Consider the following 15,758-nt stretch of genomic DNA (forward strand, 5'->3'; position numbering starts at 1 on the left):
GCCAGGAGGTGGATTGCCACATCATGTGGCCGGCTCTCTGGTTTTGTTTTTCTTTGGCAGGAATCTCTTGATTGTTTTCAGTGGTGCCTGTTACCAGGGTGCAATACCACCAGTGGCTTAGGAGGCTTCCCTTTTCTCCAGGCCCTCTCCCAAAGGTATTGCTTCCAGACGTATTGACACTGGCAATCCTAACAGCTGCCAGGTGAAACCGCAAAGGCGTTTCAATTTCCATTTCTCCCATTCGCATGGTCGTGGAGCATATTTCCTAGGCCTTTCTTAGAAAACAACACAAAGGAAAACAAAACACGCATGGTGAATTCAATTTACCTCTTGAAACCGCCTGTTGCAAGTCGATCCTGTTTCGGGCTCTTTTCCAGTGCCTATCCCCAGGACATTTTTGCAGCGGGGGTGTCAATTACAACCCCGCTGGCCTTTTGAACAGGAAGGGCTGCTGAGCTCCCTTTGGAACGTTGTAGTTACAGGACGCGGCCACAAGGCGGCAGCATTTTCCCACAGCTGGTCGGATTCCCCAGGAACGCAGACCTTGCGCACATGCGTGTTCTTCGAATATGAATTAGAGTGGAACGTGTCCGGACAGACACCTAAGGGCTTGTGTCTCACTCCTTCTCCCACTTATCCTTCCCACTCTCGATTCATCTCACCCCCTGCAAACCCCTCCTGATGAGGCTGTTGTCGGAGGCAAGTGGGGTGACTCTAAGGAAGGAGGTGAATGGCGGGAACCCCACCAGCAGGAGACCTGGACACCAGGTGATGTTTGAACGCTGTTGTGCATGTCGGACCACCATCCTCTGGCTGCAGTGGGCTTGGCTTAGCTGCAGGAGGGCACACCTACATCTAGAGAGACTGCTGCCGACCAGAGGGGATCAGGCACCACAGGTCCAAAGGGGTTAATTCTCTGGTGCGCCCCCCCCACCGCCCCGACCTGCCTCACTGTGACCACACTCCAACTTTGGTGCCCAAGCCTGCTCACGCTCCAGGGAAGTGACACCCGCACACCTCTCTGAGGCCTGAGAGGAACGTACTGGACCTCGATCATTTTGGTTTTTATAGAGTTTCTAATTTCTGTCCGTGTCTAGTGAATTTACAATGCTGTATTGACTTTCGCTGTGCAGCACCTTGATTCAGTTCTCTGTGTATGTATATATATACACATCCATTCTCTTTCGCATTCTCTTCCCACGTAGCTTACTCCAAGGTGGTGCCGACCTCTCCCTGTGCTTTGTAGTAGGTGGTTGTGGATCGTCTGCTTTATACATATTAGAATGCATGTGTTAATCCCACCCTCCTCATTCAACCCACCTCCGCATGCCTTTGCCCTCTCGAAACCCTGTACTTGCGTTCTAAATCTGTGACTCTGTTTGTGCTTTCTACTTTCTTGGTATCGACTTTGAGATGCCACCTATACGTGCTATCATTGGAATTTTCTCTTTCTCTGTTGGACGTTGCATGCTGAGTACAGGGTACTCCGGATCTATCGAAGATGCTGGAAATGGCAGGATTTTATTGTGTTTCATGGCTGAGCAGTATTCCATGCTCTATGTGTACCATCTCTTCACTTTCCATTCATCTGGGGATGGACATTGTGTTTTTACTATCAAGACTTGGCTGTTGTCAATAGGTGGCTAGTGCCAGCTGGGGAGCCCGTGTCTCTCTAAAGTACACATGGCTCTGCAAACGCTTCCAAAACACTGCAGAGGAAAGAACACTCCCAAACTCATTGTACGAAGCCATCCACCTGATCCCCAAACCAGACAAAGATACTACAAGAAAGGAAAACTGGAGAGCAATATCACCGATGAACTTAGATGCAAAAATCCTCAACAAGATACTAGCCAACAGACTCCAACATGACGTTAAAAGGATCACACACCATGACACTGTGTTTTTACTTTCAAGTCTTGGCTCTTGTCAATAGGTGTGCAGGGGTCGCTGGCCAGCCCGGGTCTCCCCAATTGATACTTTACTGCACAAAGACAGCCAGGAGGTGGATTGCCACATCATGTGGCCGGCTCTCTGGTTTTGTTTTTCTTTGGCAGGAATCTCTTGATTGTTTTCAGTGGTGCCTGTTACCAGGGTGCAATACCACCAGTGGCTTAGGAGGCTTCCCTTTTCTCCAGGCCCTCTCCCAAAGGTATTGCTTCCAGACGTATTGACACTGGCAATCCTAACAGCTGCCAGGTGAAACCGCAAAGGCGTTTCAATTTCCATTTCTCCCATTCGCATGGTCGTGGAGCATATTTCCTGGGCCTTTCTTAGAAAACAACACAAAGGAAAACAAAACACGCATGGTGAATTCAATTTACCTCTTGAAACCGCCTGTTGCAAGTCGATCCTGTTTCGGGCTCTTTTCCAGTGCCTATCCCCAGGACATTTTTGCAGCGGGGGTGTCAATTACAACCCCGCTGGCCTTTTGAACAGGAAGGGCTGCTGAGCTCCCTTTGGAACGTTGTAGTTACAGGACGCGGCCACAAGGCGGCAGCATTTTCCCACAGCTGGTCGGATTCCCCAGGAACGCAGACCTTGCGCACATGCGTGTTCTTCGAATATGAATTAGAGTGGAACGTGTCCGGACAGACACCTAAGGGCTTGTGTCTCACTCCTTCTCCCACTTATCCTTCCCACTCTCGATTCATCTCACCCCCTGCAAACCCCTCCTGATGAGGCTGTTGTCGGAGGCAAGTGGGGTGACTCTAAGGAAGGAGGTGAATGGCGGGAACCCCACCAGCAGGAGACCTGGACACCAGGTGATGTTTGAACGCTGTTGTGCATGTCGGACCACCATCCTCTGGCTGCAGTGGGCTTGGCTTAGCTGCAGGAGGGCACACCTACATCTAGAGAGACTGCTGCCGACCAGAGGGGATCAGGCACCACAGGTCCAAAGGGGTTAATTCTCTGGTGCGCACCCCCCACCGCCCCGACCTGCCTCACTGTGACCACACTCCAACTTTGGTGCCCAGGCCTGCTCACGCTCCAGGGAAGTGACACCCGCACACCTCTCTGAGGCCTGAGAGGAACGTACTGGACCTCGATCATTTTGGTTTTTATAGAGTTTCTAATTTCTGTCCGTGTCTAGTGAATTTACAATGCTGTATTGACTTTCGCTGTGCAGCACCTTGATTCAGTTCTCTGTGTATGTATATATATACACATCCATTCTCTTTCGCATTCTCTTCCCACATAGCTTACTCCAAGGTGGTGCCGACCTCTCCCTGTGCTTTGTAGTAGGTGGTTGTGGATCGTCTGCTTTATACATATTAGAATGCATGTGTTAATCCCACCCTCCTCATTCAACCCACCTCCGCATGCCTTTGCCCTCTCGAAACCCTGTACTTGCATTCTAAATCTGTGACTCTGTTTGTGCTTTCTACTTTCTTGGTATCGACTTTGAGATGCCACCTATACGTGCTATCGTTGGAATTTTCTCTTTCTCTGTTGGACGTTGCATGCTGAGTACAGGGTACTCCGGATCTATCGAAGATGCTGGAAATGGCAGGATTTTATTCTGTTTCATGGCTGAGCAGTATTCCATGCTCTATGTGTACCATCTCTTCACTTTCCATTCATCTGGGGATGGACATTGTGTTTTTACTATCAAGACTTGGCTGTTGTCAATAGGTGGCTAGTGCCAGCTGGGGAGCCCGTGTCTCTCTAAAGTACACATGGCTCTGCAAACGCTTCCAAAACACTGCAGAGGAAAGAACACTCCCAAACTCATTGTACGAAGCCATCCACCTGATCCCCAAACCAGACAAAGATACTACAAGAAAAGAAAACTGGAGAGCAATATCACCGATGAACTTAGATGCAAAAATCCTCAACAAGATACTAGCCAACAGACTCCAACATGACGTTAAAAGGATCACACACCATGACACTGTGTTTTTACTTTCAAGTCTTGGCTCTTGTCAATAGGTGTGCAGGGGTCGCTGGCCAGCCCGGGTCTCCCCAATTGATACTTTACTGCGCAAAGACAGCCAGGAGGTGGATTGCCACATCATGTGGCCGGCTCTCTGGTTTTGTTTTTCTTTGGCAGGAATCTCTTGATTGTTTTCAGTGGTGCCTGTTACCAGGGTGCAATACCACCAGTGGCTTAGGAGGCTTCCCTTTTCTCCAGGCCCTCTCCCAAAGGTATTGCTTCCAGACGTATTGACACTGGCAATCCTAACAGCTGCCAGGTGAAACCGCAAAGGCGTTTCAATTTCCATTTCTCCCATTCGCATGGTCGTGGAGCATATTTCCTGGGCCTTTCTTAGAAAACAACACAAAGGAAAACAAAACACGCATGGTGAATTCAATTTACCTCTTGAAACCGCCTGTTGCAAGTCGATCCTGTTTCGGGCTCTTTTCCAGTGCCTATCCCCAGGACATTTTTGCAGCGGGGGTGTCAATTACAACCCCGCTGGCCTTTTGAACAGGAAGGGCTGCTGAGCTCCCTTTGGAACGTTGTAGTTACAGGACGCGGCCACAAGGCGGCAGCATTTTCCCACAGCTGGTCGGATTCCCCAGGAACGCAGACCTTGCGCACATGCGTGTTCTTCGAATATGAATTAGAGTGGAACGTGTCCGGACAGACACCTAAGGGCTTGTGTCTCACTCCTTCTCCCACTTATCCTTCCCACTCTCGATTCATCTCACCCCCTGCAAACCCCTCCTGATGAGGCTGTTGTCGGAGGCAAGTGGGGTGACTCTAAGGAAGGAGGTGAATGGCGGGAACCCCACCAGCAGGAGACCTGGACACCAGGTGATGTTTGAACGCTGTTGTGCATGTCGGACCACCATCCTCTGGCTGCAGTGGGCTTGGCTTAGCTGCAGGAGGGCACACCTACATCTAGAGAGACTGCTGCCGACCAGAGGGGATCAGGCACCACAGGTCCAAAGGGGTTAATTCTCTGGTGCGCCCCCCCCACCGCCCCGACCTGCCTCACTGTGACCACACTCCAACTTTGGTGCCCAAGCCTGCTCACGCTCCAGGGAAGTGACACCCGCACACCTCTCTGAGGCCTGAGAGGAACGTACTGGACCTCGATCATTTTGGTTTTTATAGAGTTTCTAATTTCTGTCCGTGTCTAGTGAATTTACAATGCTGTATTGACTTTCGCTGTGCAGCACCTTGATTCAGTTCTCTGTGTATGTATATATATACACATCCATTCTCTTTCACATTCTCTTCCCACGTAGCTTAGTCCAGGGTGGTGCCGACCTCTCCCTGTGCTTTGTAGTAGGTGGTTGTGGATCATCTGCTTTATACATATTAGAATGCATGTGTTAATCCCACCCTCCTCATTCAACCCACCTCCGCATGCCTTTGCCCTCTCGAAACCCTGTACTTGCGTTCTAAATCTGTGACTCTGTTTGTGCTTTCTACTTTCTTGGTATCGACTTTGAGATGCCACCTATACGTGCTATCGTTGGAATTTTCTCTTTCTCTGTTGGACGTTGCATGCTGAGTACAGGGTACTCCGGATCTATCGAAGATGCTGGAAATGGCAGGATTTTATTCTGTTTCATGGCTGAGCAGTATTCCATGCTCTATGTGTACCATCTCTTCACTTTCCATTCATCTGGGGATGGACATTGTGTTTTTACTATCAAGACTTGGCTGTTGTCAATAGGTGGCTAGTGCCAGCTGGGGAGCCCTGTCTCTCTAAAGTACACATGGCTCTGCAAACGCTTCCAAAACACTGCAGAGGAAAGAACACTCCCAAACTCATTGTACGAAGCCATCCACCTGATCCCCAAACCAGACAAAGATACTACAAGAAAAGAAAACTGGAGAGCAATATCACCGATGAACTTAGATGCAAAAATCCTCAACAAGATACTAGCCAACAGACTCCAACATGATGTTAAAAGGATCACACACCATGACACTGTGTTTTTACTTTCAAGTCTTGGCTCTTGTCAATAGGTGTGCAGGGGTCGCTGGCCAGCCCGGGTCTCCCCAATTGATACTTTACTGCGCAAAGACAGCCAGGAGGTGGATTGCCACATCATGTGGCCGGCTCTCTGGTTTTGTTTTTCTTTGGCAGGAATCTCTTGATTGTTTTCAGTGGTGCCTGTTACCAGGGTGCAATACCACCAGTGGCTTAGGAGGCTTCCCTTTTCTCCAGGCCCTCTCCCAAAGGTATTGCTTCCAGACGTATTGACACTGGCAATCCTAACAGCTGCCAGGTGAAACTGCAAAGGCGTTTCAATTTCCATTTCTCCCATTCGCATGGTCGTGGAGCATATTTCCTGGGCCTTTCTTAGAAAACAACACAAAGGAAAACAAAACACGCATGGTGAATTCAATTTACCTCTTGAAACCGCCTGTTGCAAGTCGATCCTGTTTCGGGCTCTTTTCCAGTGCCTATCCCCAGGACATTTTTGCAGCGGGGGTGTCAATTACAACCCCGCTGGCCTTTTGAACAGGAAGGGCTGCTGAGCTCCCTTTGGAACGTTGTAGTTACAGGACGCGGCCACAAGGCGGCAGCATTTTCCCACAGCTGGTCGGATTCCCCAGGAACGCAGACCTTGCGCACATGCGTGTTCTTCGAATATGAATTAGAGTGGAACGTGTCCGGACAGACACCTAAGGGCTTGTGTCTCACTCCTTCTCCCACTTATCCTTCCCACTCTCGATTCATCTCACCCCCTGCAAACCCCTCCTGATGAGGCTGTTGTCGGAGGCAAGTGGGGTGACTCTAAGGAAGGAGGTGAATGGCGGGAACCCCACCAGCAGGAGACCTGGACACCAGGTGATGTTTGAACGCTGTTGTGCATGTCGGACCACCATCCTCTGGCTGCAGTGGGCTTGGCTTAGCTGCAGGAGGGCACACCTACATCTAGAGAGACTGCTGCCGACCAGAGGGGATCAGGCACCACAGGTCCAAAGGGGTTAATTCTCTGGTGCGCTCCCCCCACCGCCCCGACCTGCCTCACTGTGACCACACTCCAACTTTGGTGCCCAAGCCTGCTCACGCTCCAGGGAAGTGACACCCGCACACCTCTCTGAGGCCTGAGAGGAACGTACTGGACCTCGATCATTTTGGTTTTTATAGAGTTTCTAATTTCTGTCCGTGTCTAGTGAATTTACAATGCTGTATTGACTTTCGCTGTGCAGCACCTTGATTCAGTTCTCTGTGTATGTATATATATACACATCCATTCTCTTTCGCATTCTCTTCCCACGTAGCTTACTCCAGGGTGGTGCCGACCTCTCCCTGTGCTTTGTAGTAGGTGGTTGTGGATCGTCTGCTTTATACATATTAGAATGCATGTGTTAATCCCACCCTCCTCATTCAACCCACCTCCGCATGCCTTTGCCCTCTCGAAACCCTGTACTTGCGTTCTAAATCTGTGACTCTGTTTGTGCTTTCTACTTTCTTGGTATCGACTTTGAGATGCCACCTATACGTGCTATCGTTGGAATTTTCTCTTTCTCTGTTGGACGTTGCATGCTGAGTACAGGGTACTCCGGATCTATCGAAGATGCTGGAAATGGCAGGATTTTATTCTGTTTCATGGCTGAGCAGTATTCCATGCTCTATGTGTACCATCTCTTCACTTTCCATTCATCTGGGGATGGACATTGTGTTTTTACTATCAAGACTTGGCTGTTGTCAATAGGTGGCTAGTGCCAGCTGGGGAGCCCGTGTCTCTCTAAAGTACACATGGCTCTGCAAACGCTTCCAAAACACTGCAGAGGAAAGAACACTCCCAAACTCATTGTACGAAGCCATCCACCTGATCCCCAAACCAGACAAAGATACTACAAGAAAAGAAAACTGGAGAGCAATATCACCGATGAACTTAGATGCAAAAATCCTCAACAAGATACTAGCCAACAGACTCCAACATGATGTTAAAAGGATCACACACCATGACACTGTGTTTTTACTTTCAAGTCTTGGCTCTTGTCAATAGGTGTGCAGGGGTCGCTGGCCAGCCCGGGTCTCCCCAATTGATACTTTACTGCGCAAAGACAGCCAGGAGGTGGATTGCCACATCATGTGGCCGGCTCTCTGGTTTTGTTTTTCTTTGGCAGGAATCTCTTGATTGTTTTCAGTGGTGCCTGTTACCAGGGTGCAATACCACCAGTGGCTTAGGAGGCTTCCCTTTTCTCCAGGCCCTCTCCCAAAGGTATTGCTTCCAGACGTATTGACACTGGCAATCCTAACAGCTGCCAGGTGAAACCGCAAAGGCGTTTCAATTTCCATTTCTCCCATTCGCATGGTCGTGGAGCATATTTCCTGGGCCTTTCTTAGAAAACAACACAAAGGAAAACAAAACACGCATGGTGAATTCAATTTACCTCTTGAAACCGCCTGTTGCAAGTCGATCCTGTTTCGGGCTCTTTTCCAGTGCCTATCCCCAGGACATTTTTGCAGCGGGGGTGTCAATTACAACCCCGCTGGCCTTTTGAACAGGAAGGGCTGCTGAGCTCCCTTTGGAACGTTGTAGTTACAGGACGCGGCCACAAGGCGGCAGCATTTTCCCACAGCTGGTCGGATTCCCCAGGAACGCAGACCTTGCGCACATGCGTGTTCTTCGAATATGAATTAGAGTGGAACGTGTCCGGACAGACACCTAAGGGCTTGTGTCTCACTCCTTCTCCCACTTATCCTTCCCACTCTCGATTCATCTCACCCCCTGCAAACCCCTCCTGATGAGGCTGTTGTCGGAGGCAAGTGGGGTGACTCTAAGGAAGGAGGTGAATGGCGGGAACCCCACCAGCAGGAGACCTGGACACCAGGTGATGTTTGAACGCTGTTGTGCATGTCGGACCACCATCCTCTGGCTGCAGTGGGCTTGGCTTAGCTGCAGGAGGGCACACCTACATCTAGAGAGACTGCTGCCGACCAGAGGGGATCAGGCACCACAGGTCCAAAGGGGTTAATTCTCTGGTGCGCCCCCCCCACCGCCCCGACCTGCCTCACTGTGACCACACTCCAACTTTGGTGCCCAGGCCTGCTCACGCTCCAGGGAAGTGACACCCGCACACCTCTCTGAGGCCTGAGAGGAACGTACTGGACCTCGATCATTTTGGTTTTTATAGAGTTTCTAATTTCTGTCCGTGTCTAGTGAATTTACAATGCTGTATTGACTTTCGCTGTGCAGCACCTTGATTCAGTTCTCTGTGTATGTATATATATACACATCCATTCTCTTTCGCATTCTCTTCCCACGTAGCTTACTCCAAGGTGGTGCCGACCTCTCCCTGTGCTTTGTAGTAGGTGGTTGTGGATCGTCTGCTTTATACATATTAGAATGCATGTGTTAATCCCACCCTCCTCATTCAACCCACCTCCGCATGCCTTTGCCCTCTCGAAACCCTGTACTTGCGTTCTAAATCTGTGACTCTGTTTGTGCTTTCTACTTTCTTGGTATCGACTTTGAGATGCCACCTATACGTGCTATCGTTGGAATTTTCTCTTTCTCTGTTGGACGTTGCATGCTGAGTACAGGGTACTCCGGATCTATCGAAGATGCTGGAAATGGCAGGATTTTATTCTGTTTCATGGCTGAGCAGTATTCCATGCTCTATGTGTACCATCTCTTCACTTTCCATTCATCTGGGGATGGACATTGTGTTTTTACTATCAAGACTTGGCTGTTGTCAATAGGTGGCTAGTGCCAGCTGGGGAGCCCGTGTCTCTCTAAAGTACACATGGCTCTGCAAACGCTTCCAAAACACTGCAGAGGAAAGAACACTCCCAAACTCATTGTACGAAGCCATCCACCTGATCCCCAAACCAGACAAAGATACTACAAGAAAAGAAAACTGGAGAGCAATATCACCGATGAACTTAGATGCAAAAATCCTCAACAAGATACTAGCCAACAGACTCCAACATGATGTTAAAAGGATCACACACCATGACACTGTGTTTTTACTTTCAAGTCTTGGCTCTTGTCAATAGGTGTGCAGGGGTCGCTGGCCAGCCCGGGTCTCCCCAATTGATACTTTACTGCGCAAAGACAGCCAGGAGGTGGATTGCCACATCATGTGGCCGGCTCTCTGGTTTTGTTTTTCTTTGGCAGGAATCTCTTGATTGTTTTCAGTGGTGCCTGTTACCAGGGTGCAATACCACCAGTGGCTTAGGAGGCTTCCCTTTTCTCCAGGCCCTCTCCCAAAGGTATTGCTTCCAGACGTATTGACACTGGCAATCCTAACAGCTGCCAGGTGAAACCGCAAAGGCGTTTCAATTTCCATTTCTCCCATTCGCATGGTCGTGGAGCATATTTCCTGGGCCTTTCTTAGAAAACAACACAAAGGAAAACAAAACACGCATGGTGAATTCAATTTACCTCTTGAAACCGCCTGTTGCAAGTCGATCCTGTTTCGGGCTCTTTTCCAGTGCCTATCCCCAGGACATTTTTGCAGCGGGGGTGTCAATTACAACCCCGCTGGCCTTTTGAACAGGAAGGGCTGCTGAGCTCCCTTTGGAACGTTGTAGTTACAGGACGCGGCCACAAGGCGGCAGCATTTTCCCACAGCTGGTCGGATTCCCCAGGAACGCAGACCTTGCGCACATGCGTGTTCTTCGAATATGAATTAGAGTGGAACGTGTCCGGACAGACACCTAAGGGCTTGTGTCTCACTCCTTCTCCCACTTATCCTTCCCACTCTCGATTCATCTCACCCCCTGCAAACCCCTCCTGATGAGGCTGTTGTCGGAGGCAAGTGGGGTGACTCTAAGGAAGGAGGTGAATGGCGGGAACCCCACCAGCAGGAGACCTGGACACCAGGTGATGTTTGAACGCTGTTGTGCATGTCGGACCACCATCCTCTGGCTGCAGTGGGCTTGGCTTAGCTGCAGGAGGGCACACCTACATCTAGAGAGACTGCTGCCGACCAGAGGGGATCAGGCACCACAGGTCCAAAGGGGTTAATTCTCTGGTGCGCCCCCCCCACCGCCCCGACCTGCCTCACTGTGACCACACTCCAACTTTGGTGCCCAAGCCTGCTCACGCTCCAGGGAAGTGACACCCGCACACCTCTCTGAGGCCTGAGAGGAACGTACTGGACCTCGATCATTTTGGTTTTTATAGAGTTTCTAATTTCTGTCCGTGTCTAGTGAATTTACAATGCTGTATTGACTTTCGCTGTGCAGCACCTTGATTCAGTTCTCTGTGTATGTATATATATACACATCCATTCTCTTTCGCATTCTCTTCCCACGTAGCTTACTCCAGGGTGGTGCCGACCTCTCCCTGTGCTTTGTAGTAGGTGGTTGTGGATCGTCTGCTTTATACATATTAGAATGCATGTGTTAATCCCACCCTCCTCATTCAACCCACCTCCGCATGCCTTTGCCCTCTCGAAACCCTGTACTTGCGTTCTAAATCTGTGACTCTGTTTGTGCTTTCTACTTTCTTGGTATCGACTTTGAGATGCCACCTATACGTGCTATCGTTGGAATTTTCTCTTTCTCTGTTGGACGTTGCATGCTGAGTACAGGGTACTCCGGATCTATCGAAGATGCTGGAAATGGCAGGATTTTATTGTGTTTCATGGCTGAGCAGTATTCCATGCTCTATGTGTACCATCTCTTCACTTTCCATTCATCTGGGGATGGACATTGTGTTTTTACTATCAAGACTTGGCTGTTGTCAATAGGTGGCTAGTGCCAGCTGGGGAGCCCGTGTCTCTCTAAAGTACACATGGCTCTGCAAACGCTTCCAAAACACTGCAGAGGAAAGAACACTCCCAAACTCATTGTACGAAGCCATCCACCTGATCCCCAAACCAGACAAAGATACTACAAGAAAAGAAAACTGGAGAGCAATATCACCGATGAACTTAGATGCAAAAATCCTCAACAAGATACTAGCCAACAGACTCCAACATGACGTTAAAAGGATCACACACCATGACACTGTGTTTTTACTTTCAAGTCTTGGCTCTTGTCAATAGGTGTGCAGGGGTCGCTGGCCAGCCCGGGTCTCCCCAATTGATACTTTACTGCGCAAAGACAGCCAGGAGGTGGATTGCCACATCATGTGGCCGGCTCTCTGGTTTTATTTTTCTTTGGCAGGAATCTCTTGATTGTTTTCAGTGGTGCCTGTTACCAGGGTGCAATACCACCAGTGGCTTAGGAGGCTTCCCTTTTCTCCAGGCCCTCTCCCAAAGGTATTGCTTCCAGACGTATTGACACTGGCAATCCTAACAGCTGCCAGGTGAAACCGCAAAGGCGTTTCAATTTCCATTTCTCCCATTCGCATGGTCGTGGAGCATATTTCCTGGGCCTTTCTTAGAAAACAACACAAAGGAAAACAAAACACGCATGGTGAATTCAATTTACCTCTTGAAACCGCCTGTTGCAAGTCGATCCTGTTTCGGGCTCTTTTCCAGTGCCTATCCCCAGGACATTTTTGCAGCGGGGGTGTCAATTACAACCCCGCTGGCCTTTTGAACAGGAAGGGCTGCTGAGCTCCCTTTGGAACGTTGTAGTTACAGGACGCGGCCACAAGGCGGCAGCATTTTCCCACAGCTGGTCGGATTCCCCAGGAACGCAGACCTTGCGCACATGCGTGTTCTTCGAATATGAATTAGAGTGGAACGTGTCCGGACAGACACCTAAGGGCTTGTGTCTCACTCCTTCTCCCACTTATCCTTCCCACTCTCGATTCATCTCACCCCCTGCAAACCCCTCCTGATGAGGCTGTTGTCGGAGGCAAGTGGGGTGACTCTAAGGAAGGAGGTGAATGGCGGGAACCCCACCAGCAGGAGACCTGGACACCAGGTGATGTTTGAACGCTGTTGTGCATGTCGGACCACCATCCTCTGGCTGCAGTGGGCTTGGCTTAGCTGCAGGAGGGCACACCTACATCTAGAGAGACTGCTGCCGACCAGAGGGGATCAGGCACCACAGGTCCAAAGGGGTTAATTCTCTGGTGCGCCCCCCCCACCGCCCCGACCTGCCTCACTGTGACCACACTCCAACTTTGGTGCCCAAGCCTGCTCACGCTCCAGGGAAGTGACACCCGCACACCTCTCTGAGGCCTGAGAGGAACGTACTGGACCTCGATCATTTTGGTTTTTATAGAGTTTCTAATTTCTGTCCGTGTCTAGTGAATTTACAATGCTGTATTGACTTTCGCTGTGCAGCACCTTGATTCAGTTCTCTGTGTATGTATATATATACACATCCATTCTCTTTCGCATTCTCTTCCCACGTAGCTTACTCCAGGGTGGTGCCGACCTCTCCCTGTGCTTTGTAGTAGGTGGTTGTGGATCGTCTGCTTTATACATATTAGAATGCATGTGTTAATCCCACCCTCCTCATTCAACCCACCTCCGCATGCCTTTGCCCTCTCGAAACCCTGTACTTGCGTTCTAAATCTGTGACTCTGTTTGTGCTTTCTACTTTCTTGGTATCGACTTTGAGATGCCACCTATACGTGCTATCGTTGGAATTTTCTCTTTCTCTGTTGGACGTTGCATGCTGAGTACAGGGTACTCCGGATCTATCGAAGATGCTGGAAATGGCAGGATTTTATTCTGTTTCATGGCTGAGCAGTATTCCATGCTCTATGTGTACCATCTCTTCACTTTCCATTCATCTGGGGATGGACATTGTGTTTTTACTATCAAGACTTGGCTGTTGTCAATAGGTGGCTAGTGCCAGCTGGGGAGCCCGTGTCTCTCTAAAGTACACATGGCTCTGCAAACGCTTCCAAAACACTGCAGAGGAAAGAACACTCCCAAACTCATTGTACGAAGCCATCCACCTGATCCCCAAACCAGACAAAGATACTACAAGAAAAGAAAACTGGAGAGCAATATCACCGATGAACTTAGATGCAAAAATCCTCAACAAGATACTAGCCAACAGACTCCAACATGACGTTAAAAGGATCACACACCATGACACTGTGTTTTTACTTTCAAGTCTTGGCTCTTGTCAATAGGTGTGCAGGGGTCGCTGGCCAGCCCGGGTCTCCCCAATTGATACTTTACTGCACAAAGACAGCCAGGAGGTGGATTGCCACATCATGTGGCCGGCTCTCTGGTTTTGTTTTTCTTTGGCAGGAATCTCTTGATTGTTTTCAGTGGTGCCTGTTACCAGGGTGCAATACCACCAGTGGCTTAGGAGGCTTCCCTTTTCTCCAGGCCCTCTCCCAAAGGTATTGCTTCCAGACGTATTGACACTGGCAATCCTAACAGCTGCCAGGTGAAACCGCAAAGGCGTTTCAATTTCCATTTCTCCCATTCGCATGGTCGTGGAGCATATTTCCTGGGCCTTTCTTAGAAAACAACACAAAGGAAAACAAAACACGCATGGTGAATTCAATTTACCTCTTGAAACCGCCTGTTGCAAGTCGATCCTGTTTCGGGCTCTTTTCCAGTGCCTATCCCCAGGACATTTTTGCAGCGGGGGTGTCAATTACAACCCCGCTGGCCTTTTGAACAGGAAGGGCTGCTGAGCTCCCTTTGGAACGTTGTAGTTACAGGACGCGGCCACAAGGCGGCAGCATTTTCCCACAGCTGGTCGGATTCCCCAGGAACGCAGACCTTGCGCACATGCGTGTTCTTCGAATATGAATTAGAGTGGAACGTGTCCGGACAGACACCTAAGGGCTTGTGTCTCACTCCTTCTCCCACTTATCCTTCCCACTCTCGATTCATCTCACCCCCTGCAAACCCCTCCTGATGAGGCTGTTGTCGGAGGCAAGTGGGGTGACTCTAAGGAAGGAGGTGAATGGCGGGAACCCCACCAGCAGGAGACCTGGACACCAGGTGATGTTTGAACGCTGTTGTGCATGTCGGACCACCATCCTCTGGCTGCAGTGGGCTTGGCTTAGCTGCAGGAGGGCACACCTACATCTAGAGAGACTGCTGCCGACCAGAGGGGATCAGGCACCACAGGTCCAAAGGGGTTAATTCTCTGGTGCGCCCCCCCCACCGCCCCGACCTGCCTCACTGTGACCACACTCCAACTTTGGTGCCCAAGCCTGCTCACGCTCCAGGGAAGTGACACCCGCACACCTCTCTGAGGCCTGAGAGGAACGTACTGGACCTCGATCATTTTGGTTTTTATAGAGTTTCTAATTTCTGTCCGTGTCTAGTGAATTTACAATGCTGTATTGACTTTCGCTGTGCAGCACCTTGATTCAGTTCTCTGTGTATGTATATATATACACATCCATTCTCTTTCACATTCTCTTCCCACGTAGCTTAGTCCAGGGTGGTGCCGACCTCTCCCTGTGCTTTGTAGTAGGTGGTTGTGGATCGTCTGCTTTATACATATTAGAATGCATGTGTTAATCCCACCCTCCTCATTCAACCCACCTCCGCATGCCTTTGCCCTCTCGAAACCCTGTACTTGCGTTCTAAATCTGTGACTCTGTTTGTGCTTTCTACTTTCTTGGTATCGACTTTGAGATGCCACCTATACGTGCTATCGTTGGAATTTTCTCTTTCTCTGTTGGACGTTGCATGCTGAGTACAGGGTACTCCGGATCTATCGAAGATGCTGGAAATGGCAGGATTTTATTCTGTTTCATGGCTGAGCAGTATTCCATGCTCTATGTGTACCATCTCTTCACTTTCCATTCATCTGGGGATGGACATTGTGTTTTTACTATCAAGACTTGGCTGTTGTCAATAGGTGGCTAGTGCCAGCTGGGGAGCCCTGTCTCTCTAAAGTACACATGGCTCTGCAAACGCTTCCAAAACACTGCAGAGGAAAGAACACTCCCAAACTCATTGTACGAAGCCATCCACCTGATCCCCAAACCAGACAAAGATA

This window comes from Hippopotamus amphibius, chromosome 6 (genome assembly GCF_030028045.1).
Source record: "Hippopotamus amphibius kiboko isolate mHipAmp2 chromosome 6, mHipAmp2.hap2, whole genome shotgun sequence".
In the NCBI taxonomy this organism is placed as follows: Eukaryota; Metazoa; Chordata; class Mammalia; order Artiodactyla; family Hippopotamidae; genus Hippopotamus; species Hippopotamus amphibius.